This window comes from Vombatus ursinus, unplaced genomic scaffold (assembly GCF_900497805.2).
Source record: "Vombatus ursinus unplaced genomic scaffold, bare-nosed wombat genome assembly UNPS02005204.1, whole genome shotgun sequence".
NCBI lineage: Eukaryota > Metazoa > Chordata > Mammalia > Diprotodontia > Vombatidae > Vombatus > Vombatus ursinus.
The window spans coordinates 200,707-210,082 of NW_020944982.1; the positions used below are offsets into that span (position 1 = coordinate 200,707).

A 9,376-nucleotide genomic window follows, 5' to 3' on the forward strand; every position below is an offset into this window, starting at 1 on the left:
CTCTCTTGGAATGCTCTTGAAAACAAAGCTAGAGAAATGGGAAGAATTACTACTACCTTCCTCATAATCTGTCTTGAAGAAGATCCACCTTATTTCTGTTTCCTAGGAAGGAATGACATATAGCATCAGAAATTCTATGTGAACATTTCTGTGTATATATAGGGTATCCCAAAAGTCTTGGCATAACACCGCACTAAAACTTTAATAATACTCTATATGTCCATATACATGTATTTATATTTACACCCCTCCCCACCCCATAATGGGAAGGCAGTGAAAAGGAGACATGGACACTCTGTATCAGATACAAAGAAATAACTACAAAAATGGAGGGATCAAAGGAAATTAGTGATCCTCAGAGCCATGACAAAGGAATAGAAATAAGAAATAGGTAAGAAAAAAAATCAGATGGAAGTGTTATATATAAAATGATAGAATCAAAGAATCTTACAAAGTTGCAAGAAAGTTCGAAAGCTTCTTGATATAAACTCAACATAAACAAGAATGCCTTTTACAATGGATCCAACAAGCAGTCATCTAGTGAATCTTCCATGAGAGAATCTTCCATGAGAGGGGATGCACAACCTCCTGAGATATTTCACCCTCATTCTGGAAACCAGTAGAAAGGTTGTTCTTCTGTTTAGCCTGAATCAGCCTTTACACAAATTGTATCCATTGCTCCTAGTTCTTCTGCTCATTAGGGAATAAAAGGCATTTATTAACCCTGGGGTCCAGGAACTTGTTCTTTTTAAAGTTTTTTGAATTCATATATTTGGAGGTTTTTTCCATCACCATAGTAGCCTCCTACTCCTACCACTTCCCAAAGAGCCATCCCATGTAACAAATAGTATTTTTAAAGACAAAAATAGATAAAGAAGAAAAAAATCAGCATAAACATCCATATATCAAAAAAGTCTGAAATTATTTGCAATGTGCAACACTTGGCTCACCTCCACAACGGGAAGGATGAGAAGTGTCTCTTCATATAACTTCTTGCAAGTCATGCATTTTCTTTATAACTTTGCAGCATTCACTTTTGATTTTTTGTGTATGTGTGGTTGTTTCCATTTTACATCGTTGTAGTCACTGTGTATGTTGTTTTCTTGACTCTGCTTATTTAATTCTGCATCAGTCCATGTAGAGCTGTCCATGCTTTTCTGTATTCATCATAGTTATAATTTCTTACAGCACAGAAATGTTCCATTACATTGATGTACCACAATTTGTTTAGTCATCTCCAATTGAGGGGCATTTACTTTGTTTCCAGTTTTTTGTAATCCAAAAAAAAAGTTGCTATAAAAATTGTGGTATATATGGGTACTTTCTTCTAGTCTAATCTTACATCCTACTTGGAGCTTGGTAATAATCTCTGGGTTAAAAGATATGGACATTTTAGTTAATTTATTTGAATGATTCCAAATGGCTTTCCAAAATTACTATACCAATCCACAGTTCCAGCAATAATGCAGCAGTTTGCCCATCTTCCCACAACCTCACCAACATTGTCTTTTCTCCTCTCTGCCATTTTGCAGACTGTGAAGTGAAACGTCAGGGTTTTTTTGTGCATTTCTCTTATTATTAGTAATTTGGAGCATTCCTTCGTATAGTTTTTAATAGCTTGCAATTCTTCTTTGAGAACTGTTTGTTCATAGCCTTTAACTATATATCTACCAGGAAATGGCTTTTATTTAATGGATTCTATATCCTGGATACCAAACCATTATAAAGAAATTTGATAAACAGATTTTTTTACCCCATTTGATTTCTTCCCTTCTTATCTTAGGTGCATTAATTTTGTCTGTGTAGAAGTTTTTTAGTTTCACATAATCAGAATTATCTATTTTATTTTTATACATACTTCTATACCTTGTTTGGTTGATAATATCTACTCATAGCTATGGGAGGCGTGTGATCTACTTGTCTTTTAATATTTTTATAGTATGACCTTTAATATAAAGGACACATATTCATTCAGAATATATTGTAAAATATAGTATGAGGAGGTGGTTTAAGCCTAATTTCTTTCAGATTGCTTTCCAGATTTTCCAGATGTTTTTGTGATAAACGGAAGATCTCTTTTCTAAGTAATTTATGTTTTCCAGTTGAAAACTGGGTTGGTGAGTTTTGTTGTATCTAATTTTCCCTTGTCGCCTGTTATATTAATCTACCTCTCTATTTTTTTAATCAGTAAATATCAGTTGGTTTTGATGACTGCTGCTTTATACTATACTTTGAGGTCTGGGATTATTATCCCCCCCTTCATGCCAACTTTTTTTCTCATTTCCCTGATATTCTAGTTCTTTAGGGTGTTTTAATTAAATTTGTTATTATAATGTCAAGTTCTATAAAGTATTCCCTTGGTAATGTGATTGGTACAGCATTAGAAGTGTAAATTCTCTTTGGTAGTATTGTCATTTTTATTGTTGGCAAAGTCCAACCATGAGCATTGAATATTCCTTCAATTATCTAAGTTGTTCTTTATTTCTTTAAGGAGCACTTTATAATTGAATCTATACAAGTGTTTTGTGTACTTTGATAGATTATTGTCCAGATACTTGATGTATTTTGTATTTGTTTGAAATACAATTTCCTTTCCATTTTTACCTCATGGATTTTGTTATTATTATAAAGAAATGTAGCTGATTTTGGAAGATTTCTTATGTAGCTTGCAACTTTGCTCGTTATTGTCTTGGTTAATACTTTTGCTAATCCACTAGGATTTTCCAACTAAACCATCATATCATCACAAATAGGATTAGTTTTATCTCCTCCTTAGATTTCTTTATGACTTTAATTTCTTTCTTTTTCTTATTGATTTTGCTGGGGTTTCCAGGTTTATATCAAATAATAGTGGGGAGAATGGGCATCCTTGAAGGGCAGTTAAGTGGAGCAATGGATATAGTGCCAGACCTGAAGACTCGACTTCCCGAGTTCAAATCTGTCCTCAGATGTTTAATAGCTGTGTCACCCTGGGCAAGTCACTTAAACCTATTTGCCTTAGTTTCCTTATCTGTAAAACATAAGATCCTCACCTGGAGAAGTAAATGGCAAATCACTCCAGTATCTTTGCCAAGAAAACCCCAAATGGGGTCATAGAGAGTAGGGCACAACTGAAACAATTCAATAACAACAACAGGCATCATTGCTTTGCTTTTTTGGTATGCTGTTTCATCATAATTTTCTCTTACATAATTGTTGTTTCTGTGATTTGTTCTTCGAAGCATTCATTATTTAGGATTTCATTGTTGAATCTATTTGGATCTGTGTCTTTTGTTTGTGATCCCTGAACTAATAATTATTTTTATTGTAGTATGGTCTGTAAAGGATGTATTTACTATTTCTGCCTTTTTTAATGTATCTGAAACATCTCTGTGCCCTAAAACTTGATCAAGTTTTGTAAAAAGTTCCATGTGAAACTGAGAATATTCTTTGGTAGTCATTTTTTCATAGATTCTACAAGTCTTTTAGCTCAGTGTTCTCCAATAATTGGTATAGTTCTTTTTTTCATTTTATTTGTCTTTTTGTTTTATCTATTCAAAACTGACAGAGGGACATTTAAATTTCCTATCACTATTGTGTTGCAGCCTATGTCTTGTTAGAGTTCAGTTCATGTTTCCTTTATGAATTTAGATGTTGAGGTATTTAGAGCATATAAGTTTAATTTTTCTATCGGTTTTCTGTCTGGTTCCTTTCAACATAATGTAGTTTTCTTATTTATCTGTTTTTATGTTATAAATCTGGTTTTTTGATTTGTCCAATAACATGATTATAGCTCCTACTTTTTTGATTTACTTGGTGTACAGTAATTTTTTTCTATCCCTTCATTTTTATTTTATGTATATCTATGTTTTTAATGTGTTTCTTGCAAGGTAAGGATTGTAGAGTCTTGTTTTGTTATGCAATCTATCACTTTTTATGTTGTTGGATTTTTAATCCATTCACATTTAAAGTTATATGCATTAGGTTTATATTTTCCTCCATTTGATTTCTAATATTGGGGGGAAAGGTTACAATTTAGATTTTTTCCCTCTTCCTCTGTAAACACAATATTGTCTCTTCAATTATTTGACCTTAATCTATTTTAAGGCAATCCTATTCTCACTAATTCTCTTACCCTTGCCCTCAATTCTCCCTTTAATTTGTTATCTTTTTCCATAGTTTTGGAGTTTTGCCTATTAGTTTCTTTTTCTTACTTGCTTTTATGTAGTTGTTTAATTCTATCCATTTTTTCTCTTAGCTAAGTAGTCAGGTAAAATCTCCTTTCTCATCTCCCTTTCCACTTTCTTTATTCATTAATTTTGTTTTTTAATAAAATATTTCATTTTTTCCAACTACATATAAAAATAATTTTGACATGTCTTTTTTTAGTTCTTAATTCCAAATCTCTCCCTTCTTTGCCCCCCTCTCCCCTCCACTCACCCTTCTCTGAGTTAGTAAGCAATTTTGTATAGGTTATACATGTGCAGTCATAGAAAACATTTTTTATTGGTTTTGAGTTGTTTCAGTCATGTCCAATTCTTCATGACCTTACTCTTGGGTTTTCTATGGAAAGACACTGTAGTGGTTTGCCATTTTCTTCTCCAGCTTGTTTTATAGATGAGGAGACTAAGGCAAACAGGATTAACTTGCCCAGAGTCACACAGCTACTAAGTATCTGAGGCCAGATTTGAACTCAGGTCTTCCTGACTCTAGGGCAGGTGCTCTATCAATTGTGCTGACTAGCTTCTTTATGAGCCACAGACCAAAAAGCAAAAAGAAAAAGAAAGTTTTTAAAAAGTATGTTTCTATCTTCATTCAGACTCCATTACTTTTTTCTCTGGAGGTGGATAACATTTTTCATCCTAAGTCCTGTTATTGGAATTGTCTTAGATCTTTGCATTGCTAAAATATATATATAGCTAAGTTATTCATAGTTGATCATTGTACAAAATTGCTATTATTGTGCACAATGTTCTTCTGGTTATTCTCATGTTAGTTTTTCCAGTTTTTTTCTGAAAGTACCCTCTCATCATTTCTTATAGCACAACAACATTCCATCACAATCATATGCCACAACTTGTTCAGCCATTCCCCAACTGATGGGCATACCCTCAATTTCCAATTCTTCACCACCACAAAAATGCTACGATCTGTATTTTTGTATGTGTAGGTCTTTTGCCTTTAAAAAAAAAATCTAGGCAGCTAGGTGGCGCAGAGGATAGAGCACCAGCCCTGAAGTCAGGAGGGCTTGAGTTCAAATCCAGCCTCAGACCAAAAACTTGACACTTGACACTTACTAGCTGTGTGACCCTGGGCAAGTCACTTAACCCCAATTGCCTAAATATATATATATATATATATGTATGTATGTATGTATGTATGTGTGTGTATATATATATATGTATATACGTATATATATCTTTGGGATACAGGCGTAGTAATGGCATTGCTGGTCAAAGGGTTTGCATAGTTTTATAGCCCTTTGAGCATAGTTCCAAACTGCTCTCCAAAATGGTTGGAACAGGTCACAACTCTGTCAATGGTACTTTAGTGTCTCAATGTTTCCACATCCCCTCCAATATTTGTCATTTTCCTTTTCTGTTATATTAAACAATCTGATAGGTATGAAGTGGTACCTCAGAGTTGTTTTAATTTGCATTTCTCTAATCAATAGCGATTTAGAGCATTTTTTCATATGAATGTAGATAGCTTTGATTTCTTCATCTGAAAACTGCCTGTTCATATCTTTTGACCATTTATCAACTGAGTGATTTGTATTCTTATAAATTTGACTTAGTTCTCTAATATTTGAGAAATGAAGCTTTTATCAGAGAAACTTGCTATCAAAAAAAATTTTACAGTTATGATCAATGTGTATTTCCCTCCATTCTACTTTTTCCCTGTTTATCCTTCTTTCTCTTTCCTTCACCCTATCCCTCCTCAAAAGTGTTTTGCTTTTGACCATTACCCCCCCATCTGCCCTCCCTTTTATCAGTATCCCATCTTCTCTTACCTCTTCCCCTCCTGCAACCCTGTAAAGTAAGATAGATTTCTTTGCCCAACTGAGAGTGTGTGTCATTCCATCTTTGAGCCAATTCTGATGAGAATAAGGTTCAAGTGTTGTCTGCCACCACCCTCCATCTTCCCCTCCACTGTATAAGCTGTTTTGCACCTCTTTTATATGAGATAATTTACCTCCTTCTATCTCTCCCTTCTCCCTTTTCTCAGTGCATCTCCCTTTTTTATCTTTTAATTTTATTTTTTTAGATATCATCCCATCATAGCCATCTAGCACCCATGCTCTCTGTCTATGTACGCTCCTTCTAACTGCCCTAATAATGAGAAAGTTCTTACGAGTTACAAGTATCATTGTCCCATGTAGAAATGTAAGCACTTTAACCTTATTGCATCCCTTATGATTTCTCTTTCTTATTTATCTTTTCATGCTTCTCTTGAGTCTTGTATTTGAAGATCAGATTTTCTATTCAGCTCTGCTCATTCCATCAGGAATACTTCAAAGTCTTTTATTTCATTAAATAGCCATTTTCCCCCAAAGGGTTACACTCACTTTTGCTGGATAGGTGATTTTTAGTTGTAATCCTCGCTCCTTTGCCCTCCAAAATGTCACATTCCATGCCCTCCAACTCTTTAATATAGAAGCTGCTAAATCTTTTGTGATTTTGACTGTGGCTCCATGATATTTAAACTGTTTCTTTTTTACTTCCTACAATATTTTCTCCTTAACTTGGGAGTTCTAGAATTTGGCTATAATATTTCTGAGAGATTTCATTTTGGGATCTTTTTAGGAAACGATAAGTTGATTCTTTTAATTTCTATTTTACTCTCTGGTTGTAGGATATCAGGTCAGTTTTCCTTGGTAATTTTTTTTCTAATTTTTCCTCAATCTCTCTTATTTGGTTTTTAAAGTCCTTTTTAAGTTCTTGAAAGAACTTTTTTTTATGTTTGAGACCATTTGGCATTTCTTATTGAAAAGGGAGCAGCTTTTTTAGCTCCATTACCTTCCTCTGAATATGAACCCAGATCTTCTCTATCCCCATAGTAACTATCTATGTTTGGGTTCTTTCTCCTTTGCTTGCTCAAATTTTTTTTTATTTTGTTTTTAGCAGCTATTAATGTAATCAAGTTATAGTACGGAGATATGGGGAGTGATGTCCCAAGTCTCAGGTCCTTCTTTCTGTTATTTTTTGAGGTCTGTCTTGGGGCCCAACCTTAGGCTCTCCTCTCCACTCCTAAACCATGGTTAGGGCCCCCAGCCGTACTGTCTCACAAATGATCTTGCTCCCTGCTCCCTTTGGTGGCTGCAAACTATAGCTGTCTTCTCTGCCCTGGAAATAAAACCAGAGACTCTGCTGTCCTGCAAGTGCCCACAGCCAACAAGGTCCCTGTCCCTCACTTCTGCTCTTACCAGGTGTGTGATAGTTCCTTCTACCAGAAACCATAGCCTAGGATGAGTCTGGTCAGCACAGCTGTGCTTGGCATCCCTCAACAGCAGAAGGTCCTTCAGTCTCCTAATGTGCCATCAGATCCCCTCCTCTGTCTGCAAAATGAAAGTTTCTAAGGCTGAGGCTATCTCTCAACCCAGCTGCCCCCCAGAGCTTCTTGTTTGTTGATTCTGCAGAGTCAGCCTGGAAGTGTTTGCACTTCACTCAGGCCAAACCTTCTAGTGCCTAGAGGTGGTGGACTTTCCTTCTTCTCAAATTGTCTTAGGAAGACAACTGTTTTACTCTGTGTTATTTCTGCTTCTCTGAAGCAATGTTCTGTCTTTTTTGTGGAGGAAATTTGGAGAGCTAAAAGTTTTCTGCCATCTTCCTGAATCCTCCCCTTGATAATTCCTTGAAAGATTATGTTTAGGCTCTTTTTTTTATCATGGCTTTCAAATAGTCCAATAATTCTTAAATTATCTCACATCAATTTATTTTCCAGGTGAGTTGTTTTTTTTTGTTTTTGTTTTTGTTTTTTTGATGAAATATTTCACATTTTCTATTTTTTTATTCTTTTGATTTTCTTTTATTGTTTATTTTTTAAATTTTTTATTCATTTTAAACTTAAATACAAAATGAGACAAGAATAAAAAAGAACATTTCCATGTATACAGGAGAACATAAGAGAGGAATCAATATAAAACAAAATCTCCCTGGTTCCATGCCCTCCCATCTTTCTAACAGTCTGATTCACATTCTTTCGTGGCAAGATAAGTAGTCCCTCAAAGCACCAAATTCCTGCAAATTGCACATATTGCACACTCCACCTTCCTTTATAAAATAACTCTCTTCCACCATGAAAGCATTAATCAATCCCTCAACTGAAATAAGATTTCTCCCTTTTTTCCCACTTTTTCAATCCTCCTGATTAACTCCTTAGCCATTCTTCTCTATTCACTCTTCTTCCCGAGAGAGTACAGGAGTTATCTTCCCTTCAATGTTAGATTTGACTTCATTAAGATATATCATATATTCTTCTTCATCTTCTTTTTGTTGTTGTTGTTGTTGTTGTCAAGAAATCTTTAATGTAACAAGGAGGAAGGGAGTTAGTTTTTGTAGCCTCGGCTGGCATGGTGGCCCCTGGCACGCTCGAACTTGCGGCCCTTGGATCGGACATATGGTTTGGTGTGGCTGTGGAGAGTGCCTGGTGCCTTCCCAAAATGCCTGTATACCTCCGGGCCCTTCTGGGGACCAGAAGACAAGATAGTGCTCCGGTGAGCACATGGCCAGCTGGTCAAAGGTAAGGATCTTCCCACTAGCCTTGAGGATGCGATTCCAGGCATTGCTAGTAACACGAAGGGCACACACCTTCAGCTTGGGGACATCCTGGATCCTCACATCATCTGTCACGGTCCCAACAACCACAGCTGTCTTGTTCTCCCGGCCGGGCAGCTTCATTTTCCTGATCATTCGGGACAGGGACAGAGGGGGCCGGTTGGTCCGGCTCATGAACAGCCTTTTCAGGACAACCTTGTTGAAAGTTGAGTTGGTTCTGCAGTCCAGGAACCGGTAGAGCTTCCCCAGCAGCCGCAAGTAGATGTCCGTGCTCTTGGGCTCCTTGCGCCGGACTTTCCGATCCTTGTTATGGCGGATGTGGACTCCCATGCTGGCGCCCTACCGAACACCTGCCCAACCAGGAAAAAAGCCTTTATCTTCTTCCTCCCCTCTTCTCTCTTAATCTCCTTTCCATTGTGTAACTTAGTCCTACAAAAAAAAAAATTAATTCACCTTCGGTGGGGAGGGAATTAAGAGATTTAGTCCATGATGTTTCAGGCTTATTTTTTACCCATTATTTCTATTTGATGTCTACTTTCATCCTTGTCTTCTCATGCACATTTAGAAATTAATTGGTTCCCTATTACTATTTTATTGTTGTTGATGTTGTTGGTGATTGC

At 36.0% G+C, this 9,376-nt stretch overlaps 1 pseudogene; it reads right to left on the reverse strand.

Moving 5' to 3' along the window:
* Positions 1–8,515: 8,515 nt before the first annotated feature.
* On the reverse strand, positions 8,516–9,089 carry LOC114029925 (annotated as a pseudogene).
* Between the last annotated feature and the right edge of the window lie 287 nt (positions 9,090–9,376).